The 25,316-nt window shown below is 50.1% G+C and overlaps 1 long non-coding RNA gene across 1 annotated transcript; it reads right to left on the bottom strand.

The window, feature by feature from the left end:
* Window positions 1-19,923: 19,923 nt before the first annotated feature.
* On the bottom strand, window positions 19,924-21,554 carry LOC119094817 (uncharacterized). Its single transcript, XR_005093816.1, has 3 exons — window positions 21,496-21,554; window positions 20,754-20,880; window positions 19,924-19,955 (listed from the first exon to the last, which is right to left on the bottom strand). It is a non-coding gene; the product is annotated as an uncharacterized LOC119094817 (long non-coding RNA).
* Between the last annotated feature and the right edge of the window lie 3,762 nt (window positions 21,555-25,316).

Raw genomic sequence — 25,316 nt, forward strand, 5'->3', positions numbered from 1 at the left:
GTGATGGTTTGGGGTTTGAGGGCGTGTAGGCGTCGAGACCATGTTGCAGCCACGCGAAAACAACCATCTAGGTGAGTCGTCAGGTTATGTATGTCCTGTCGGCTATTACTACACTGCGGTTTTTATACTGTGGGCTGAGTATAAATGATGGCGAACTCGATGTGTACCAAAAATGCAAGTATATTTGCGATTTCACGACGGGGGGTCACGTCCAATCAGTCAACGAAGGGGCACTGGCGAAAAATAACGCCCCCTCCGCTTCATAGCGTCGGCACGATATGAGCACATGTGCAACAGGCATTCCAAAAATTTAGCGTCTGGGGAAAAGGTGTGCATAACACCGCGAACCCCCGAGACACTAGCCCTCCTCGCTTCCCCTTTGGAAGACGGTTGTATGTGTTTTGGTATGCCATCACGTGTAGTTTCCTTTCAGTTCGGGGCCCAGTCCAATTTTGAGAGGAAAGTGCTTCAAGTGCGGGGAGCGAGGCCGTTGTTGGTACGTTGAGGCGGGCTGAGGCATTTTTTTTTCAGCTCAGTCCCCTCCTTCCTCCCGCATTTATTTAGCCAAACGACACCCTTGTGCGTCATGCAGAGGTTTGGTTGGCGAGTTCGGTGTCTCAGCCACGTCATGTTTTTTTCGATATCCTGTTTCCTTGCCTACACAACGCTTCATGCTTTCTTGACGTTTATTAGCATTAAATGGATGAATGCCAGGTGGCTTAGTTCGAACAGCCGAACGATTAAGGTCGGGTGTAAACACTCGTAACACATCTGCTCAGTGTTACTGTATTGAAATAACAACTGGTAATTGCGACTGGGCTACAAAAGCCCACACGCTCAGCACGACGCCCTTGTTGATTGGGGTTTTAGGGCGCGCCGACCAGTTAGCTCATTTTGCGCCCACAATAGCTAAGTCAGTACATAGGCGTGTAGATGGCTAAAAATCCTACCTTACCCAAAAATGAAAACAGCTAAGTCGTGGCAAGAACGCGAGAGTCGTCACCAATGTCTGAATAGGTCAGAACTGGAGCATCTCGACCAAAATAGCGTAACTGCTCTTCAGCGAAATGTGGACATAGGTAAACGAACCCACAACGCCCTGAGACCGACAGCTTCATAGTGCGCAAGGACAACGCTATACGTCAGCCATCTCACGGCATTCTGATGCACTGTAAGGCTCGAACGGGAGCGTCTGGGCGGAGATGAGTCGCTGGCCGTGAAAGGGCGGCTGGCTCCTCAGCCGTTGGCTGTTCTGGCTCCAGCTCGGTGGAGTTATCGGCGTGCTGTCCCTGTCGCTGCTGCCCAGCTGGTCGTCACCGCGCCGCCCAGCCGGCCGTCACCGCCGGTGGGATGTCGCTGCTGCCCAGCTGGCCGTCACCGCCGGTGGGATGTCGCTGCTGCCCAGCTGGCCGTCACCGCCGGTGGGATGTCGCTGCCGCCGGTGGGATGTCGCTGCTGCTCAGCTGGCCGTCACCGCGCTGCCCAGCCGGCCGTCCCCGCCGGTGGGTTGTCGCTGCTGCCCAGCCGGCCGTCACCGCCGCCGGGTTGTCGCTGCTGCCCAGCCGGTCGTCACCGCCGGTGGGTTGTCGCTGCTGCTCAGCTGGCCGTCACCGCCGGTGGGATGTCGCTGCTGCTCAGCTGGCCGTCACCGCCGGTGGGTTGTCGCTGCTGCCCAGCCGGCCGTCACTGCCGCTGGGTTGTCGCTGCTGCCTAGCTGGCCGTCACCGCCGGTGGGTTGCCGCTGCTGCCCAGCCGGCGCTGTCGCTGCTGCTCAGCTGGCCGTCCCCGCTGGAGGGTTGTCGCTGCTGCCCCGGCCGGCCGTCACCGCCGCTGGGTCGTCGCTGCTGCCTAGCTGGCCGTCACCGCCGGTGGATTGTCGCTGCCGCCCAGGACGACCTGCTACCGGGTAATCATATTCTGCCGATGAAGAGCTGTCGTGGGCATAGCAGCTTCTGCAACAATAGCTCTCTTCGCCCTCTTCGCTGCTGAGGGACCCACCTGCGCCATCCCGCTGGTACTGGAGGAGCCAGGTTGTCGGCTTGAATGGTCACATTCCCTGTGAATAGATCCGAGCATTAGAACAAGCTGACGACGACCGAGCACACATATCGGGTTGTTTTTACTTGATGAAGAACATTCTCAGATACGCCAACTCTCCAAAACTAAAAATACTAAGATCATCAGCTACCCACTTACACGTTTACGTGTCCGAAACCCCCCGCTCCATACAAACCAAACATCTACACACCGCCTCACCAAAGACTAACCTGTGATCTTGTGTAGCTCCGCAGTTATCTCTCGAACATTATTCCGGTACAGCTCCCAACAGATGGCAGGGGTGATCCGCAGGCGGTTCATTCATGGAACAGCCTCTGCCACTCCGATCACCACGAGAGGCAATCTCTGCTGTGAACCTGAAGGCCCTGGTACGACTCTGAATCACATCCCGAGCAGCATCACCCAGAAATCCTTAAAGTTGATTGTTGGTGGTAGCCAAGGCACGAACCAACGACCCAACGTCTCTGGGGCAGACTCGTACTTCGCTGCCACATGCATCTCCTCACCACCCAGCAGTTTCTTAAATTCATCCCTGTTGGCCTCACACACAGTGCTCTCTATGCGAGTTCAACAGCTGTGCCACGTAAAACGCACTAGCATTGTTCATGTTACTCATCATAGTAATGCTGCTGATGATGTTGGGGGTTTTATGGGCGCGCCAACTTCTGGGGTCATTTTGCACCCTTAATAGCCATTAGCCCGTAACAGCTAAGTGGTCACCTAGGCTCCTGCTCCGAAGCAGCCTCGGACGAAGAGAGCGAGTGAAGAGAAGTCGAATGAAGCGGACACCGACGCGAACACTTCGGACAGAGACGCACGAACTGCAACACGCGTGTTCTATCAGAACAAGCGTCCGGCTGCCAGCCTAATGTGTCACACCCCATGTGCTACATTAGTGCGGTGACCCGGATTTATTAAATGTATCGCGTAGTTGCAACTTTCGACAACGCGGAGATCATCTGGAGTCCCAGCTACCGATCGAGCCAAGACACGGGAGGCGAGCTCTGTATCGCCACCAAGCTTGACTTGGATCCGGACTTTAATCCACGTCCACCTGCTTGCAAGCGTCGAAACCGAAGAGCATAAAAACTAGCAACAAGACACACCAGGGAAAAGCGGAGCAAACAGGCCACCTTCGCCAGATCAGGCCGCAATATGAGGAAGACTTTCGTACCAGAGAAAACACACAGAAAGGGGGAGGGTTTTCACGACAGAGCAAACTCAAAGCAAAGGAAATGGCAACAGCAATCGGTAGCAGCAAAGGAAATGGCAACAGCAATCGGTAGCAGCAAAGGAAATGGCAACAGCGATCGGCAGCAGTAATGACAACACGTGACGGCCTTCCTGTTTCAATGATAACTTTGGTTGGGATTAGAGGCCTTTTGGCCGGCATTGGCTGCTTCAGGTCTAAGGAAGAGAGAGGCCAGCATCCCCGCTGACCGTTCTGACCCGTCTTTGTGCTAGCATGGGCCGGGCAGTTGACATCTTACATGCCGGTGGCTGGGTAGCTGAACTCAGCCAGAGCAACACTTCCCCACTGTCGCCCCAACCCCCTCTCCAACTTTTCCCCCATCGCTGTTCTCTTTGACCTTTCTCCGTCACCGTTCTGTCTGACCTATCCCCGTCACTGTTTCTCTCCGTCTTCTCATCGTCACTATTCTCTCTGACCTTTCTCCGTCACTGCTCTCTCCGACTTCTCATCGTCACTGCTTTATACGACCTCTACCCGTCACCTTTCTTTCCGATCTCTCCCCGTCACCACTCTCCCGGACCTCTCCCATGCAAAGCGGGGTGTGCACTGCTCGTGACGTGCGGAGCCAACGTCACATTGTTGGTGACCAATGCTGCGCTGAGCAACCCTGCTCTCTCGGAAATCGCTCACACATGCATGCATCAGCGTAACGACTGCAAATTGTCACCGCCAATAACGATCTTCTGTGTGTTACGCCACCAAACGGAGTACAAGGCAAATCAAAGCACTTGGCTTTTGCGTCATCTCTCAACGTGCGCGCAGCGAAAGCCTAGCGTCCAGGCAGAGGAGAGCCTGGCTGCCAGCGCAAGCAGACACCGGATACAAAACTTTTCAGCAGCCGCCGTGTAAGTGTAATAGAGCACGGCCGCACTTCAGACCGCCTTCTGTGCAGAAACTGAAATCTAGGCTAACTTAACTAGACCAATGGTAGTCAGCACAAGCTGACAGAGATGAGGACAAACTGTACTGCGGTGAGCAATGCCAAGCAGATCCATATGTGAAGTCTCTTCAAGCTGATCTCGACAACGCTCGGTGCCAGGCAAACAAAAAAACAGGACATGATCAATATCTGGACAACGCTCTGTGCCAGACCAATGAAAGGCAGGGCATGACCACTACCTGGACAGCGTTCTGTGGCAAGCTACCGAAAACCATGACATCATCAATATCGGGACAGCGCCCTGTCCCGGTGGTACCGAAAACCGGGACGTAGCAGATCAAGCCGAAAACAACCGCTGCAAGGTCCGTTGCTACCAAGTGACCTGATTCGATAGCACACGCCGCACACGAAACTTCAGCAAACGTTGCACGCAACTATCTAGAGAACGCCATCTAGCCAACATTCTGTTGCAGGCTACTGAAAAACATCATCAATATCGGGGTAGCGCCTTATCCCGGGGCACCGAAAACCGAGATGTGGCAGATCAAGCCAAAAACACCGCTGCAAGTTCCGTTGCTACCAAGTAACCTGATTTGATAGCAGACGCCGGACAAGACACTTCAGCAGACGTTGTCGGCCATTGAATGCCTGCTGAATGAGGTCAATGACCGACAGCACACGCCGGACACGAAACTTCAGCAAACGTTGCAGGCAACTATCTAGAGAACGCCATCTAGCGAACATTCTGATGCAGGCTACTGAAAAACCGGAGATCATCAATATCGGGACGGCGCCCTGTCCCGGGGTACCAAAAAACCGGGGACGTGGCAGATCAAGCCAAAACCACCGCTGCGAGGTCCGTTGCTACCAAGTGACCTAATTTGATAGCAGACGCCGGACACGAAACTTCAGCAAACGTTGCCAGCAATTGAATGCCTAATGAATGACTTCAGCAAACGTTCCACGCAACTATCTGAAGAACGAACTGATTCGAAAGAACTGATTCGATGGCAGACGCCAGACACGAAGCTTCAGCAAACATTGCCAGCAACTGAATGCCTGCTGAATGTCAATGACCGACAGCACACGCCGGACACGAAATTTCAGCAAACGTTCCACGCAACTATCTGGAGAACGCCATCAAGCCAACATTCTGTTGCAAGCTACTGAAAAACAGGAGATGGTCAATATCGGGACAGCGCCCTGTCCCGGGGTGCTGAAAACCGGGGCAAGACCAACCAAGCTGAAAACACCGCTGCAAGGTCCGTTCCTATGCAGTGACCTGATCCGACAGCACACACCGGACACGAAACTTCAGCAAACGTTCCACGCAACAATCTGAAGAACGAACTGATTCGAAAGAACTGATTCGATAGCAGACGCCAGACACGAAGCTTCAGCAAACATTACCAGCAATTGAATGCCTGCTGAATGAGGTCAATGACCGACAGCACACGCCGGACACGAAATTTCAGCGAACGTTGCACGCAACTATCTGGAGAACGCCATCTAGCCAACATTCTGTTGGAGGCTACTGAAAAACGGGAGATCATCAATATCCGGACAGCGCCCTGTCCCGGGGTGCTGAAAACCGGGGCAAGACCAACCGAAGCCGAAAATACCGCTGCAAGGTCCGTTGCTACCAAGTGACCTGATTCGATAGCAGACGCCGGACACGAAACTTCAGCAAACGTTGCACGCAACTATCTGAAGAACGCAATCTAGCCAACATTCTATTGCAGGCTACTGAAAAATAGGAGATGATCAATATGGGGACAGCGCCCGTCCCGGGGTGCTGAAAACCGGGACGTGGCAGGTCAAGCCGAAAACATCGCTGCTAGGTGCGTTGCTACCAAGTGACCTGATTCGATAGCAGACGCCGGACACGAAACTTCAGCAAACGTTGCCAGCAATTGAATGCCTACTGAATGAGGTCACTGACTATGACGAGGAAGACACCCAAAAAACTAGAGCAAGGTTTCAACAGATCGGAAATCGCGTTGGACCACACCATTACATAGAACATCGGGGCACATGAGACCATCAGCGCTACCGGGCGTACATATGCGAGACGAACAAGCGCTTGGAAGAGGATGCTCGACAAAATACACGACTTCAGGCGCCATCAGACATGTTTAAGCGAGGCAGGAGCGTCCACAAATCTCCCCAGAAATAAGCCACACTGCCCGAGATGTGTGTCATTACTGACGTGTCCGTGCGGATGTAGCATTCGTACTACCTGCCATGCCATTTGGCTTCATGATTCATGGCTGCCGGAGATTTGGAGATTTCCTCGCCCCCGCGCCACGGAGCCGTTGCCCCCTGCTGCCTCGGAGCCCGAAGACCTGCGAGTGAGCGCGTCGCTAGGGGACCGTCTGGCCCGGCGCGGCGCGGTCCTCAGTTCAAGGCCACAGAAGCGCCGATGGCCCGCCCGATAAACAGACTGCCAGCCTCTCCCGCTTGCAGGCACGTTTGTAGCATCTATCTGTTGTTTCATCCCGCGTTATTCCAGATTTCTAACTCTCGCTCGCCTGTGCCCGCGTCTCGCCACCACGCGCAGCCCGCCGACGGCACGCGGCCCGATGCCGCGACATGCCCGTCGCTGCGTGTTTATACATAATGCTGCAAGCGGCACCAGATGACATCGATTGTCTAGACTAACTTTAACAGACGCGACGCCACGCAATGATTATCGGTGGGCACAGCCGCGAAACCACGCTCCACGCGACCTTCACCCGTGCACCACGCGCCGCTCACGCGCTGCATGAGCCGTCCTACAAACTGTGATCACGCGTTGCAGAATTGTACTGTAAGCAGGATCACGCCCTAGCACTGCCAAAAGACCTTTTTGAAGTTTGGTGAAGAGTTTAACTTTTTAGGCGTGCTACACTGGTGCCGTGACCCGGATTGTTGAATGTATCGCATTCGTGCGAATTTCCAACAGCGAGACGTGCATCTGGGCTCCCAACTACCAATAGAACCACGGCATAGAAGAGGATGATATTGCCACCGCTGCGGAGCTCGACGGACTCGCCAACGGCCCCTGCCTGTGCTGGACAGCACTCAACGACGTCACCAGTTTCAAGTACGAGTTCTCGGCGGTCCAGCACAGGCTGTGTGAGTACCACAAAAGGTATTTTGCACAAAGGCGGCACGCACTCCACGACCATTGCTGTGAGTGCCATCTGAACAGTGCCGCCTGTTACTGTTGCGCCTGTGGACTTATCGCTTGTGGACTTATTGCCATAAGTGCGGCTGCGGTTTAACGACTACTTCTACGCCAACTTCCACCGCTGCACTTGTGCCTTGTGCCTGTCCCGTTGCTGCGGCATCAGCAGCGCAGCCACCATCTGTCTGAGACAGGTGCAAGAGACCCACGGAGTGAAGGTAGCCGAACAAGAAAGCCGGAGGCGTCCACCCGAAGCTCCCAGAAACGCCACGTACAACCAGACATCAATCGAGGCCCTGAACGAAGCACACGACCAACGCGTGTCAGCTTCCTCCCCCGCCAGCCCTGAAGCACGGTCTGAGCCTCCGCTCCCGTCTGCTACCATCAACGACGAACGGTCAGAGCTTGAGCTCCCGTTGCATCAGGAAGCACGGTCTGAGCCTCCGCTCCCGTCCGCCCAGCATGGCAGCCCGCGAAGGACTTCCGCCGGGCAACACCTCGGCCGGCCGATATTAATCGACTGCGACCTCGACGTCAGCGATTTCAACGGGACCTTCAACGACTTCTTGGCCGCAAGCTCGTATTCACCGTTTGTACTCCATAGCGTCACGCCGTCCCGGGAGAAAGTGACTAGTGAACGACTGGCCAAACAGCATCGGACTCACACCCCACAAGGTACTGGCTGACCCTCTTTGTTTTCTTTTTTTAATATCTTGCAACATGGCTCGTAATCCCGAAGACGTGAGCTTGCCTGTGGATCCGAACGCGGAGTACAATGTTACAAGCATAAATTTCCTCCGAGATCAAATGACCCTTCTTAGCACTTTGGATATGGAGCCCGTAAAAGTTACATTTGACGGAACGAGTGCGGAAAGTCTGACGCGATGGCTTGCCGTGGTAGGCAACACTCAAAGGGAATGCAACAGAGGTCAAACGACGACTTTACATGCCGCAGCTCGACTAATAAGCCTCTACTAAGACTCGCTTCTGACTACTGCGCAGAGGTAGCGGACAGCATCGTAAATTCGGGCCATCTAAAACAACTAATGGTACAAAAAATCAAACATCTTGACGGCTCCTCACACGCCAAGCTATAGTTCAGTATCTTTACCAAACGACCCTACGAGTATTTTCTCGAACATGCTTTTCGCCTCATGTCGCTTGTCACGGAGGCCTGCAAAGAAGAGATAAACACCCGATATGTCCGTGAAAATATAATGGATATTTTCATAAATGGCATAACTGACAACGACCTTCGACATCAATTGACGCGAAAAACGGCCGACGAACGTCAACGAAGCTTTGCATTTAGCCATGGAGGAGATAAAGCTACGACAAAAACAGCAGCGAGGGATACAAGAGACGGAACAGAACACATGGATGTAAACACCATTGCTCAACCCGCGCCCCCTCCCCCACAACAGACTGGGGTGGATAAGTTAACTGACGTCGTAAAGGTCATGATCCTGATGCAAACACAAAAGCCCACAGCAAACCCCGGAGTACCTGTACCATCCACAGACACCACGTGAGTACGAACAACCAGAATACCGACATCCAACGAGACCACGTGAGTGCGAGTCCCGGCGCCGACCACGACAGCAACCTGAGCAAGGCAATGTTCCTCACGTCATTTCAGTGTTCCTTGTGTTTCCTTGTCGCCTGTCTGTCTCCCTTCGCCCTTAAGGCTCCGGTCGCTGCGCATTTTGTTGTTTCTCTGTCCAAATGCTTATTGTGTAGGGGGAGATATTGTAGCATCGATCTGTCGTTTTCATCCATTTCTACGCCTTCACGTTATACCAGATTCTAGCCCTCGCCCGCCTGTGCTCGCTCATGAGCACCACACACAGCCCGCCGAGGGCACGCAATCCAACGCTACAACGCGCCCGTCGCTTCGCATATTTACATAATTATGCAAGCGGCGCTAGATGACCTCGGTACGCAGAATGAGCCTAACAAACGCGACACCACGTGATGGTTATCAGTGAGCGCAGTCGCGGGCGACACGCGTGTGCCACGCGCCGCTTACGCGCTGCAGAGCTGTCCTGTAAACTGTGAGCACGCGCTGATCGTGCAACGCGTCAACCCGGCTGTGACTGACCCCAGTCGACCCGGTAAGCGAGTGCGGACAGATGAGCTTTTCTTTTCTCAGGTAGGGGGAATCCTCAGGCTCATACCTGAAGATAACACTCAATTCAGGAAGATCATTTAGGTCCAAAGGTTGGCCATGGATCCAGATGTCTGTGAGAGGAGTTCGAGGGGGCGCTGAGAAGGCAGAAAAGGAGAATCTTCTGGCTGCAGGCAGCCTTCTGGTAAAAACAAAAAATCATGACAGACTGAACAGTTCATGAAAAAAGTTTGGGGATGAGGAGTGCGAGGTTGTTCGTGAACACCGAATGAACACATGCAGGGAAACCATCAATGTATGTGACCTTGTGGATCTGTCCGAGACTGAGATTGTGGGATGGCTGGGTGAATTTGGGGTAGTGGGTGCTCGGGGATTCACCAAGAGGGTGAATGGAAAGATGGCAAATACCCCAACCACACTTTTGACTTCTGACAGGTCCTCATGCCAAGCCAAACTGGAACTGGATTACATCATATACCGTGCCCACCAAGATGTCCCCAACCCACTGATGTGTTTGGTTGTGGCAGATTGGGCCACACTGGCACAAGGTGCCCCAGCGATCCGCCATGCCTTTGTTGTGGGAAAGGAAAACATGGTGGGGAATGTGAGCGCTGGTGTTTGAACGGCAAACAGTCAGGACACTCGTGTATGGCCAGGGGTGTGAAATATGGAAAAAAGAAAAGGAGACATGTGGGATTATAAACTGCACAACTCTCGTACCCTCAGGCCTAGAAGGCAGCATGAGAAAGACCACGACCCCCCTGTCCTGAGGTCGTAAGCTGCAGCTGTGACGTCACCCAAGTGTGGCTCCGACTAACAAGCAGACGTGATAAGATAGTGCCGTGCCGGCTGGGACTTGGGTATACTCGTTATACCCACTCATATATGATAGACAGAAGCCCCCAGCATCAAGGTGAACGTTGCCAATGTCCACTAACAGTACATCACATCGTTCTTGAATGTCCTGTATATTGTCATGAAAAACCGTTGGTAACATTATGTCAACGGTCAGGAGCACAATTCTGTCTGAGGTTTCTGACAGGAAATGAATTCCCAAACATCATTGATGAAGTGCTGAGATATTTGCGACGCTGTGATCTACTGAAACGATTGTGAAGTGCTGCCTTCGCGTATTGGACATGTGCAGTTTTTGATGTGCTGTCATCGACTGTCGCCATGCTGCTTATACTATGTTTCATTTGCTTGAAATGAGTTGTTTATTTTCTGTATAGTTTAAGTTTACGGGTATATCTTTGTACGATGTCTGAACGAATGCTTGAGAAATGTGAAAAGCAAGGAAGTGGTATATGAACTATGTGTAGCATATGTGTGATGTGCGGACGTTTGCGTAAGCGGAAGAGTACAAGAAAGAGGTGTGAATGAGCATGGAGAAGACAGAGGAATGTGCGTGAATGCGTTAGAGTAAACGGCATGGCAGATGTGTGAATTTCTTATCTAGTAAATGGTTTGCTAAACCGTAATTTATGTGACTGCCGACTAATGACTCTGACCTGAAATGTCAATCATGTGGCGAAGCCGTGGTTAAAAGAAAATGATGAAAAGGCCTTGCCAAAAAAACGGACTTTTTGTTCTCTTGTTTCAGTTCACCAATTATTTTACAGATCTGAACATCTAACACCGAGTTTTCTAGAAACTAACACCGATTATTGTACTTCCCTGCTACACCATTGTCCTACACGAAAATTGCTGACCAATGCAAAACATTCCTTCTATCCTCGGTCGAGCTTAGTTGTCAACTGCGCTACCAAACTTCTACGACTATGCAACGATGACGGACGCCTGGGCCCAAGAGGCCCAGGTCATCTGTATTGATTTTTCCTTAATCGGAACATTGTCGTTTGTGCACTTGCATGTCTCGTTGGGCGATACTGTCATACAGTTGTTTGCCTTGTATCATTATTTAATTGTAATCACAGGCAACAAGTGTAGTGCTTTGCATAGGTGCTGGGCCACGATGCAGAGCGACACAGCGACTTCGAGGATACGGCGATTTTCGCTGTGCCAGGTGCGCGAGAGAAACCTCCGCAGCATAACTGTCACAGGAACTGTCACCTGCTATCGGTCCAACCACCCATGTTCCCTGTCCAACTGCTCTGCACCAGCACGGCTCCCCGATCCGCACCCATCCGCTGCTCGCCAGCCCCGCCCTCTTGTTTCCGGCCCATCCGCCTCCCCCAAGCCCAGCCCTCCTGCTCCCAGCCCATCGGCTCCTCGCCAGTCCGGCTCTCTTGTTCTCAGCCCATCCGTTCCCCGCCGTCCCAGCTCCCTTGTTCCCCGCCTGCCCAAATACCTCGTTCCCCGCCAGCCCAGCTCCCTTGTTCCCCGCCAGCCCAGCTCCCTTGTCCACCGCCTGCCCAGATACCTTGTTCCTCGCCTTCCCACTGCTCGCCAACAAAGCTCCCTCGATCCCCGCTCACCAGCTTCCCACCAATCCAGCTCCCTCGATCCCCGCCAGCCAGACTCCCTCGATCCCCGCCAGCTAAGCCCCCACGATCACTGTCCACCAGCTCCCCGCTGTTCTGCATCTGACGGTGACGTCACCTACTTGAGAGATGCACAGGGATGCTACAAGAGAATAAACGTTTGCAAGTGACGAATGTGGTTGTTGCAGAACATATGTGTATCATGATGCTACTGGCGTGCGCCTGGGACCGCCCTGCTCGCGCCGCCAGTGCTGCTGCACCTTGGTACGCCGCTGCCCCGACTGGCGGTGTACCGCCTAGGGCGCCGCCCGCCGGGGTCGGCGCCGCCCGCTCGCCTCGCGGGTTAATACAGTTGCCGTCTCGCAGCGCTCGTAGTCTGGTTTGGGACAGACAGAACACGTAAGACCTGAATAATATGTATAGTGCAATTCATAACCCAACTTCCTCGATCCCTGTCCACCAGCTCCATCCCCGCTGTTCTGCATCTGACGGTGACGTCCCCTTCTTGAGAGATGCACAGCGACGCTACAAGAAAATAAAACTTTGCAAGTGACTAGTGTGGTTGCTGCAGAACATATGTATAGTGCAATGCCCAACCCAGCTTCATCGATCCCTGTTCGCCAGCTCCCCACTGTTCTGCATCAGACGATGATGTCGCCTACTTGAGAGATGCACGGGGATGCTACAAGAGAATAAACGTTTGTAAGTAACCAGCGTGCACGTTGTACTACATATGTAGTGCGCAATCTTGAAATGGCGAAGTCTGTCTTCCAATCGCGAAAATCCCTCCTGATGATCAGCTGGATAAAGAGGAACCAAGGCTGACACTATGCGTACAGCGTGCGGCGTGCATATTCGCTTCGGAGACGACTCAAATTAAGTTGTCACACGCTTTCTTCGAGCTTGTTGCGCGCTGGGAACTTGCTTACAGCATGCCGCCCAATTTTCTTTTCCCATCATTTTCTTAACGCATTAGATGGTCAAAATTAGCCCTGAATTAGACAGATATGAGTTGACCCCAAGTTTAGACATGCTGTTATCAAACGGTCAGAACGTGCGCACGCTACGCAACTCGCGGATAAACATATCGGAAAACCGCAGACTCACAAGCGTCCGCACGGCCGGACCAACGTTCGCTTGGATCCCCCATAAACAGTACTTTTCGCGGCGAAGACGATGGATGAGGCAAGGCAGGGGGCTCGACTGCCCCGGCCATTCGCGTCAGTTGACTTCGACCACATTGCGGTGCATGTAAAGCAGCTAGGTGCACGCGTTTGTCCCACCTCCACGAAGATAACGCCGCCACCGGTTCGTGGTGGGAACAGCGTGAGATACGGTTCGCCCTCCATTGGTGCCAGCACCGATCACGTACCGACGGCATACGTTCAGGAAGTACGTTTGTAAGGACACCAGTTCCCGCTGTGCGGCTACTCACGCCAACTGGAGAGCCCGGGCGAAGCGGCTTCGTGAAGAAACGATAGCCGTGAAAGAGCTTTCATTTAAGAACTTCGTGGAACGAGCCGCGTTGCCAGCTACCCACTGGCGGCCGGAATGGCTGAATGATGGCTGAATACAGTGGCTTATTTCGTAGATATGAGGCCAAGAGAAGCAGCCAATCGCCTGGACTTGCTTGATTCAGGCCTCGCTTGCACTGAACCCAACACTGGCCACGAGTATCACCTGTACCCAGCACGCCTAATTCGGCCAGATTTTGCTCACTCAGATCCATGACTCCCATCGTCCTCAGGATCTAATTTTGCCCTGGGCAACTCAGCATGGAAGCATCATTCAGCATCTCGGAGTCAATTTTCTCAATGGAGTGTGCTAGGTTTAATGTTCAGCATTCGTGGAAAGTGGGTGTGCACACACGGACCCCCGATACTTCGCCTATACCGCTTACGAACTCTAGCGGAGGTACATTTGTCAAACCAACTTCATCCATTACGAACATTTGCTTGTACGTAATCAGTAACAAAGAGTTGCGTACATGCCCAATGCATAGAAACTTGAAAAAACTTGTGCCAATACCTACATTTTTCATGCGTATTCAATACCGCGCATCGGCTCACGGAAAATTGCGTAAGAAATTTTGCGTAGATACTTCTGCCAAGGAATTCCATACCACGTGTACGCTTGCTTACCGGCCATGGCGTACTTAGGTATGCATGTCCACTTCTGTCTTTAAACCACGTCGGTGACAGGAAACAGTTTTGGGTTGCTGAAATGCCGACCCTACTTCTAAGTGATCCCAACTTTCGATAATTCAGTTATTAAAGTCGTTAAAATATATGTTCGTCACCCTATAAAATTTTAGAACTTCATTCACATGCCGCATAAAGCAAAAGCGGATGGTCGTTATTTTTGTTCATAAGCCCAGCCTCAGGCTCAGCAATAATATTGGGCAGCTTTTTTCCGTCGTACGACATTATCCCTGGAAACATATTAACAATGAGGTGCACACTGCTGATAGTAAATTCGCTTAAAAGGGCAGAGGTTACAGGGCGAGAATATGACTGCACCAAAAACCACGATTCATTGGATTGCAACGCTGATTCAATGCTGGAATCAAGCATCCCGCCGCTATCAACCCATAGTTAACTCACAGATCCATGCTTTTGTCCCAGTGCTTGGAGGGTCGCCACGAACGCAGAAAGCGACGTTCCAGGTGAGTGGAACTTCAGATTCTACCGCGTGATGAAAACCTCCTCGTGAATCACGGTCGACATGTTCACCGGAGAGGCTGTATAAATACCACACCGCACGATGTCCATGTTCGTGACCTCCCAGCACATCTTCCACGGTGGACAAATTCAGGTGGGGAGCCACAACTTGAAACGACCTGAGAACAAAAAGGTTTAACATGAAGTCTCCGCTAGTTTTATTTCAAAGACCTTCAACATCAGTTCAAGACAGCTGATGTCATGTCACCGTAGCTTAATTCGGCATTTAAAGCATAAGGTTCTATCTGATGGGTGTACTGCAATCAGTTAATGCATAGGTCATCTGGGGTGTGATGTTTGGGGGGACGCAATGACGCTTCGCGCCCGCGCCCGGAATACCCGCTGGGAACTAATGATAGGACTGTGTTAAAACACACGTGTTGCACATGATGCAAGGTCGGTTATAGGTTCGCGGGAACATGCTGACACCTTATTTTAACACATTGCGATACGGACAAGACATGGACAAGTCATAACTCACGAATCGTACCATACATTTACCCGTCAAACTCGGGGCGCTGTGTCCTTTATGACGGCTAGCTATGCTCTATGGCAGTCATGTGCAGAAATGGTCACTTAAAGAGGATTCGGCCAGCCAAAAAAAAAAAGAAGAAAAACCCTACAAGAATAAGAGTAGGCAAAGTCACCAGGCGACCTTGCTCATTTCAACACACCCATCAGAAATAGGTTCTACTAAAGCATGATAAAAAGTTTTTTTCGGATAGGATACAGTTTGAAAGGAACTACAAGAACGCATCGCGAAAAATAAGAAGATTCAATTTTCTCTCGCACACCATTCACGAACGGTTATTTTACGCCTCACCTACTCGCGCAGTGCCGAATGCTCCACTTCTGTATGGATCAGTCTCACAAATTTGCTCATGTCAAACAGTCTACTCATCTAACTTTAACTGAGTAGAAAGCTGTGGGTATAACAGCAGTTCTTCCATCGCTAAACATTCGGGACAACGATTAAAATGGACACTTTTATGTTCAGCAGTTGGCCGAAATGCCATGGTTTCAAGGGAATGTTTCACATTTGAAGATCATGAAGCAAGCATCAGGTATGATGAAATAAGGTCACTTGGAACTAGTGGCATCCTTTTCAGTGAAAAAGGCTGCTACAGCCAATACATTTACTGCTTAGTACATATGCTGCTGATCGCCGCATCACCAATGGAATGGCAGGGTTTGAATGACGTCATTGTGATACCATGGATGTCTAGGTGACTCTGAAATTGTTTTCCCGAAAAGGTCTTCACGTCTTAGCCGGCGTGCAGCTCAGAAACTAAAAACGGTGTAAGAAGATTAAGAAGGTTAAGCATTAAAAATGCTAATTAGGAATTAAGCCTTAAGTAGGTCAGGGCTGTGAACTGCACCACAGGATATTTAAGACTACATTCCAGTTCAAACCCCACACAGATGTGAATCACCCTCTTCAAATGCTTTTGCTCAATTGCAAGATTTAGAAGAAGATTAAGAATTAAGGTTTCAGAAAGTCTTAAGGACGGCAGGACTGTGAACTGCACTGAAGGATATTCCACATGGTTATTCAGTTCAAAACCCACAAACAAATGTGAATCACTTCACTCAAATGCTACCGTAATGAAAGCACCACTATGTTGTACTTGTTTTTCATTGAACCAGTGGCAAACCTACGATTTGCAAATATCACTAACGAAATAGGACAATTTGGGTCATGGAGTCAATCCACAAATACCACAGAGGCATTGCACACATTTTGGACGTGGAACGTCCCCATAACAACTTATCCATAGGCCCCACCAGCTTCACAGTCCGTCCTCACAAGATAAATGAGTGCTACTACACGGCTTTTCCCGGAGTCCAGCGAAAACGGCGCTTAGGGCGCTGTGCAATGTGACATACCCGACCACAGATATTACGCTTCATGTTTCCGCGGGCCGCGCACAATCGTGGCAGCTTATTAAGCATTTTCACAAGAAACTGCCCACAAAGAATGACCACGCATGGTGATGGCCAATACCTCGACCGATGAGGGGCGCATCTTGCACTCGGTTGAACAGGCTTCACGGGCCTTCCTGCGCTCATGCAGCGGCAGAACCGGATCTGAAAGACACCGCACAATGAATTATTCGATCTGTGGATTTATATTTTTACGAGAGAACGGTAACATACTATGGACACATCTCAAGGACAGTGACAGAATTTGAGCGCTTTTCGAGCCTGTAAAACGCACCTCTTGCTACCCAATTGCACCTACCCAGTTACTAAAGCGAGCAAGACACACGTGTGACGAAAACTTTCCTGTTGGGAAACACAAAACCGTCATAAACGGATCCATAAAGAAATCAAGACCTACAACCATCATCTGTACCGTGTTCTCAAATCTAGTGGAGGCAACAGGGATGTCTTACGGAGTCCACAATGCTGCTAATACACATGGACATAGCCCACATCTTGTGCGACGTGGGCTGGGCGCTTGGATAACATATGCGAGTTAACAGCTGTAATCACGCACGTGGCCCCGGACGCCACCGGCACACAACACCAATTGATCTGATCAGCGTATTGGCGTGTCTACCTAACTGAACACGTGACGGTCTGCTGATGTAGCTTTAGCGCGCTTGTGCACGATGGTTTTGCCTGAAAATGTTCCGCTCTAGAGTCTGGTTACGCTTGGCAATTATAATCGACAATGACTAATTCGCACTGACGTGAGTTCTAGACAGTTATGACCGAAGTACCGCAGGTATTTCTGGTATATATGCGTCATACAAGCGACTATATGTTGGTTTTCATTGAACAATTGTTATCTACTGGGACGAAGCGTCACGTATCCTGTATGGATTTGGTTAAGAAGGTGTCATCTGCCGCTATTCGGTCCATTACTGATGCGCATAGGAGTCAAGACAGCTTTGAGATCAGTTAGCGAATTGATCTGGTGCATATGCCCACATTGCGTTGATGGTTTTATTCTTTTCTTAGTTCGGGTAAATAATGCTTCAAAATGCCGAAAAACAGACAGATATACGACTTGCACACGACTTTGCGTGTTAGTCTACGCACAAGGACCAACACTTTTATCAGTGCAAATGGCCGTTTTCGTCCCCGCTCGTTATTGTTCATGTCGCTACGCCGCATTGCCCAGATCCAGACTTGGCTTTGACTTTTGCTTTAACTTCTTACACAATACAAATTACCACTTGCATGTTAATCGGATGGAGGAGGTTAACTTTTGGTCCTATTACGATGTTGTAGCCAACAGCACGCCAGATGAAATGCTTGGAGCGCAGATGACTAACAATCTATGAACCACAACTTGATGGCATTGCCCTTGTTGCTGAAGATTATGTGAGCCTGCGTTCACTGGCTGCATAACAACTCCCAAACACACGACAACCAGGATGGGCCAGGCCTTTCCAAATGGAAATTTCACACACTGAGCACAATTTAAGCTTACTGGTCCCCGAACCCTGTTCAAAATTCTTGAAAAAAGCCCACGTATCATAACGTATACTGGACATATGTGGTGGTAAAAATGATAATTACCAAACAAAAATAATTCTGCCTATCTCAGTAAGATAATAATTATTAAGACACTCACCGAACTGGACGAACTCTCCCGCTGATGTAACAGAAGTACCTGCAGCCAAAGGCTGCATCAACCCAGACGCCCACTGCCGCCTGGCGTGAAATGGCCGCATGGTGTGCTCTTCAACATCACAATGATGGCACATCGCCGTCCCTGCGCAGCTCCCGCAGCTTACACCCGCAAGACTCTCGCAAAGCGAGCAAGTCAATCCTGAAACAACAACAGAATCTTAAAAGCACTTAAAAATGCGGCGTTACATAACAAAAGCCAGATAAACATAGAGAAATTCACTTGTTCGGTTTTAAATCCTCCGGAACAATAACCGATTCAAGGGCCGCTGGCTCGACATACGCACAACCACGTACATAAGGTCATCTGGCTGGCTGGCTGCTATCCTCTTAAAATACCTTCTTTACCCGGGCACCAGGGTAATCCGACTAAAGCTTCATGCCAACAGCGTAGATAACACAATGTCCCCCCCCCCCTCCCCCAAAGAATAAACACTATGGTGAAAACATGGATAACATAATGCTCCCCCAAGACTAAGGAAACATTTTGGTGTTTTAGGATTTCAATCATGCCAGATATTGGGCGTACAAGCATATAGGAAACGAAATGCATTAAAATTCGTCTTTACTCATGCAGCCGGTCAGGAAAAACTGACTGAATGACCGGCAGAGGAACGGACTGACACACATAGACGCCCGCGTGGTGGCGAGACCACGCCAACGAAATGAACAGAACAGCACACAGTAAGCCGGCATTTCACAAAAGGCTGTACGCCGGCGGATTACGCCCGGTCCTAAATGCCCTAAGAAGCCCGCCTCTCACATGCAACGAACTGCTGCTGGTGGCTTACTAAACTAATTGTCATGCCTTCGCACCTCACCTGGACTCGGCACAGCACGAGCAGCTACGGCATCATCAAATAGCCCCTCCTGACTTCCTCCCAATGTTTGGCCTCCGTCTCTTGGCGCTATGCCTACGTCGGTCGATCCGGATCTTCGGAGTTATCCAGCTCTGGAATGCCAATTACCACGTGATTGGCACACGTGGGCACACCTGCCCATCACTTTCACTTGCTGCAACTAGCTTCGCCCCACTTTCCTCTCTGTAACTCCTGGTATGTGTGCTCACACAGGTTGCAAAAGATTCCCTTACACCCTTGACTACATTCCAGATTCCATGACATTATGTGGTTGTGAGATACCGAGTTTCTTGGGAAGGGGAAGGGGACACTGCATAGATGTGTCTGTTCAGAAATGAGACTTTGAGAGACAATGTAAAAACATGGTGGATGCAAACCTATTAACAAGGCAAGCATCAATACAAATTAAGGAGCTTTGCCCTCGCAGCAAGCTTCACGGACCATCTCAGGTGAGGGAAAGTCTTGATTAGAAACCCTTGAGTTGTTTCCTATGCAAATGCATAGCCATACAAAATGATGCAAGAGTGGGTAATGGCCAGTCTGCATACCCAGAAAACTAGTGATAAAGGGTTTCTCCTGCATTCCCCAGACGCCAGCTTCCATGTGGTGCTCAGCCCTCCTACCAGGGTCAAAGACACATGACTCCACATGGCCTCAATAGCTGAATGCTCCATAAAGCCCAAAGCTGATGAAACTGACAATGTTGACTGCATCTCCCTTAGCACATACCTGCTCCATGTTCTGACCCAAAAGTGGGCATGTGAGGACTTTGCTGATGATTGGCTGGGACAACTGTGTTTAGCTGAAAAGAATATGCTGGATGAAATGAGTGCTACCTATTTTTACCAATCATCCACAACACAAAAATTAAAACCCAAGCTATCCATATACATCCTATTGATCCAAATGTCCCAAATGACATGAAAAATACATAAAATAGCAGCAGACACAGCTTAATACGAGTGAAAAACCAACAATGCTAACAACTGTGCCAAGTGCACGCAAACACACACATCTGTGTATGGACACATCACAGTACCACACCAACACAAATTGGCCCTCAGAGACACCTCCAAAATAAACACACATGTGCAATAACATCTCCCCCTCACGGATATCATGTTGAGCCAATTTCCATTTCAATTCGCCATATGAACATGTATAAATGGAGTAAAAATAAGTGAAACTTGCTGCCTCACACATTTTTGCAACACAAATTTGTGCACTGCTCTTACTACATGTGCCACCTTAGGTCATGCCATATAAGATCTGTTTTGATCCATTCATGCATACCCTTAACTACACTCAAAAACTTTTAATCATAACACACAGTATTGCAAACATAGAGCTGAAAGTACTTCAAATTCACATCAGCATAATTACCAGATCTGGATGAGATGCACCATGGATCAAAATTAACAGTTAAAGATCTAATGAAAAAACCTTGATTGTACTACACTCACTGCAAATGCATTGCAGTGTATAAAACAATTTTACCTTGAAGCCTTTGAAGTAATAATAATAAACAATGCCTCGCACACAAGTCACGAAAAAGGAAAGTTAGGAATCACATGCCCTGCAAATGCCAGGTCACACAAACCTTTTCTATAGGCATTTGCCCTGCTTCTTGTCTTGTTTGCCTTTTCCTTTGCCATTATTTGGGTAGCAACCATGGCCTTGTGAAGATTTCCTTTTCTTCCCCCCTCCACCATCAAAGGGTACTCAGTCTGAAGCATGAATAACACACAAATTAGCACTTCCTAATTCATCAATCACACCACCCAGACTCATGGCTTATAAATAAAAAATGTATATATATATAATCAAACATATACACATACATCATCTTTTTTACTCCAGCATGGCAAGGTTTGGATGCAAGTCACTGTTGCCACATTTATTTCTAGTGCACATATTGCTTGGCAAAGAATGCATGAACAAAATGCAATTAATCATTGCACCACATTCACACACACTGATCACATATATCTATCTATACCATACAAAGTACCTACAGATACAAGGACAGGTACACTGACTATCATTCCAACCCACTTAGATGGGTTTCAATGCTGACAAAATGGAATGCAAAAATAAAGTATAACATAACAATAAACAAACGCACCCAAATGGGCAAGCCCTGAAAGGAGAAGAGGACTACAAATGCACAAACCCACTGGTATAGTCCGCAAAATATCACACCTGCCGCCGCTAGGGGTGCCATGGGCTGGCCGGCGGGGCCCTATAACAGCGAGACAGCGCGGTGGTAGCGTAGTCAGGGACGGATCCGGGGGGGGGGGGGGACACGGGACAATGATCCCCCCCAAGGCCATTGAACAGACCCCCATGGACTCCGAAGGAGCTTATTGGTTCCAAAGAGGCCAATAGCCCGCCGGGCAGGTGCAGTTTTTTAAGCACAAAATGCAACAAAATTGGATAACGCTGGACTTCCAGGCAGCCAGGAACAGTTGTAAGCGAAAGTAAATGGCCTAAGGAAAGTCAAAAAATGTTCAATGATTGGAAAAGTTGTGAACTGGAGATTTTAAGCCTTATTACACAGTCTAGGTGACGATGCTGTTTCAGGGGGAACCTATATGCCCACTTGCAGCAGCATTCCACGCTGCCATTTAGTTTTTTGCATTGCTCAGTGGGCGCTGTTCTGCCGTTGGGGCCCCCTCCTGCTAACGTGCCGGACACTCTTGTCAATCACGAGCCAGAGAGGCTCTGTGGGCTATTGCCGTGGTCCTATATTTTAACCTGCCGAGGTATTCTCAGTTGCTCAGGGGCTCTTTACGCGGGTCTCGGTTAACCTACCGACACACTTGCGATATGCCCATGGGCCCTCTACATTGGTCTAGGGCGCTTCCAGTTATCTAGCACTCGCTTGGGGCCCTACGCTCTTGTCGGGGGTCCATCTGGTGACCTGCTTGGGCACACTCAGTCGTTTGGGGACCCTTCACACTGGGTCTTGGGTACTTCTTCTGCTCGGGCACATTCGATCGTGCGGGGGCCCTCTACATTGGGCCTTGGGCAGTGCTATTCGAATGGGGCCTTACACACTTGTCGGAGGCCCCCTCTGTTCACCCCCTCCACCATACTGGATTGCTCGGGGGCCTTCGCATTGGTTCTTGGTGTTTTAATTTAGGGCCCTCTGCTCCTATCGGGGTCATCTGATAACCTGCTCGGTTACTCCCCATCTTTCGGGAGAGCTCCGCACCGGGTTTTGGGAATTTCTCATTGGAATGGAGGGCCTTACGCTCCTGTCAGGGCCCGTTCTGATAAGATGATCGGGCTCGTTCGACCGTGGGGGACCTCTACATTTGGCTCTGGACACTTCCTTTTGAATGGAGGGCCCTCCGTTCTTTTCGGGGCCCTATCTGCCCTAGTCTGCTCTCGCACATTGGATTATTCGGGGCCCTCTACATCATGTCGCGGGTAATTTGCACCTGAACGGGAGCTCTGCACTCCTGGAGGGGCCTCATCTGCTAACCTGTTCGGGCACTTGGGTACCTCCTATTTTAATGGAGAGCTCTACGCTTTTTATGGGAACCCTATTTGTTAACCTGCTCGGGTGCACTCGATCGTTCAGAGCCCTGCATATTGTGCCGTTAGTATTTCCTTTTTAATGGATGGCCCATGTTCTTGGCTGGCCCATCTTTTAAGCTGCTCGGGCCGGTAGTGGTTGCAGAGGAGAGGAGAGGAGGGAAGAGAGGCGCGGAACCATGCCCCATGGACCATGCCGAGGGGACCTAAAGGCTCCGAAGGGGTTCATAAGCGTCTGGACAGACGCAGTTTTCTTACCACAAAAACGCAGCAAAACTCGATGCCTTTGATTCTACATTGATTGAAAACGTGTTGCTTGGGGTAATTTTGGGGCTCATTACCCTGGCTAGAGGCATTACGCTGTTGGTTGCCTGGCCCTATATGTCCACTTGCCGGGTCAACATGATCGCTAAGGAGCTTTCCACGTTGCCTTTGACCTCTTTGCATTTTTTGGGAGGGCCTAATGTATCGTTGGGAAGCTATCTAGCTCCATACTTGAGCATTGTTGATCGATCAGGTTTTCCTCCACAGATTCTACCCATTTGCCCAAAAGGCTCTACGCGCTTTTTGCGGGGCCTCATATGCTAGGGTACACTCAGCTGCTCAGGGCCCTCCATATAGGTCTTGGATTCTTTCCACTTGCTTGAAGAGCCTCGTGCTGTTGCTAGGGCTGTTGTAAGGTAGGGCACGGAGACACTCGATGCTCAGGGCCCTCTACTTTAATCGAGGGTTCTCTTCCTTTGGTCTCATTTGCGGAGGATTCTTCAATCCTATCGATGCTCGTGTTGAAAACCTGCCCGTTGACTCTTATCGCACAGAGGTATTAATTCATGGTCTTGGATAGTTCCCCTTTGCTCAGAGGGTCCCGTGCTTTGGTCGGGATGTGTCAGCCTACCGAGGCACTGCCGATCATTTAGGGCCAAACACGCTGATGTAAGGTTTTTTTTGCTTGCTCTGAGGACCCTAAACTTGTTGACGGGAGCCACTTTGTTGACCTCCGTGGCACCAGTGATTGGTCATGTTCCGTACCTGTTGGCCCTGGGGCCTTCGTCTTAGAGCAGCAGTCGAATTTGCCCCGATGAATGTTTACGCAAAATTGCCGAACGCAATTTTACATACTGACGACGTAGTATGTGCTATTTGCATTGGCCATTGACTGTATGACACTTATGATCCTAGTGCATCACGTCCTTAGCATATTTTGGATGCTAACTCAACTTCTCACTCAACTTTATTTTGCCTGTTGTTCCGAAGCACAAAGCCTCAGAATCAGGACATCTAACATAATCTGTTGGAAATTAGTGAGATCTATGAGTGTGCATGCGTAGCACACCCAGCTTTATAGGGCTGTGCACAGTAAGATGGGTTTCCGTATTTATGAAATAAGTGAATAAGTAAATGCATACATACAAATACGTAATATATACACCGATATACCTAGATTCACGCATATGAATAAGCATATATATATATATATATATATATATATATATATATATATATATATATATGTGTGTGTGTGTGTGTGTGTGTGTGTGTGTGTTACATACCACTTTTCTTAAAAGGTAGTGACCGAGATACAAGGATATTTTTTGCAGGCAAGCTCCAAGGGGCCGCCTCAGTGTTGCATGCCCTTCTCCCCTCGACGAAAGCCTGGATATCCGCCCCTTAGCGTAGTCGGAGGAGTTCTTCAAGTCAGCTCAAAGCTCAGTTGGCAACGATACTGGGGGAGGTGCGCGAGGAGCGAGGAGCGAGTGAGGCAGCACCCATTCGTAACCAAGATGGGGTTACCCATTCGTAACCAAAGCGTTGACGAATCGCGTCATTAGAGCCTTCGGAATACCTTAGTGCAAGCGCAGTGACATCAGGAGAAATCTGACTGGAAACGTCATGAATTAATTCTGTCGTTTTCTTGGCATTTGTTGGCTGACCTCACGTGAGTGCCATCCACAGGAGAATCCCTGCTCAGGCCGACGGCATAATGTCCTCATCGACGTGGTGGTCAAACTCAGTGCCTACCACCCGCGATGCTGACCACATGCTCGCTCGCAGCAGCGTTGTTTTGCAACAAAAACACCAACAGGAACGCCGGTCTCTCTCCTTAGGAATGCGTGTTCGGGAATCTTCCAACCTGCAGGTGGACGCTGTGTGAGATGGGACAAAGCCTCAGAAGGTCCAGCAGTCGAAGCGTCACCTGAACGTCCGCACCTACCTGCCCGCGGCTCGCAGCGTACTTCTCAGGCCGCCGCGAGATGGCTTTCGACGATAGCGTCGCAGCACAACGAAAGAGAAGAATAGTTCACGAAAGAGTTGAGCAGTTCACGAAAGAGTAGACCAGTTCACGAAGGAGTAGCACAGTTCACGAAAGAGTAGAGCTGTTCACGGAAGAGTAGAGCAATTCACGAAACAGTGGAGCAGTTCACAAAACAGTAGAGCAGTTCGCGAAAGAGAAGTGCAGTTCACGAAAGAGTAGAGCAGTTCACGGAAGAGTAGAGCAGTCCACGAAAGAGTAGAGCAGTTCGCGAAGAAGTAGAATTCTTCACAAAAGGGTAGAGCAGCTCGCGATTAGATATATCAAGAGTACGGCGATTCACGAAAGTGTAGAGCAGCTCACGAAAGA

The sequence above is a fragment of the Pollicipes pollicipes genome, unplaced genomic scaffold (assembly GCF_011947565.3).
Source record: "Pollicipes pollicipes isolate AB1234 unplaced genomic scaffold, Ppol_2.1 Scaffold_1600;HRSCAF=1878_pilon_pilon_pilon, whole genome shotgun sequence".
In the NCBI taxonomy this organism is placed as follows: domain Eukaryota; kingdom Metazoa; phylum Arthropoda; class Thecostraca; order Pollicipedomorpha; family Pollicipedidae; genus Pollicipes; species Pollicipes pollicipes.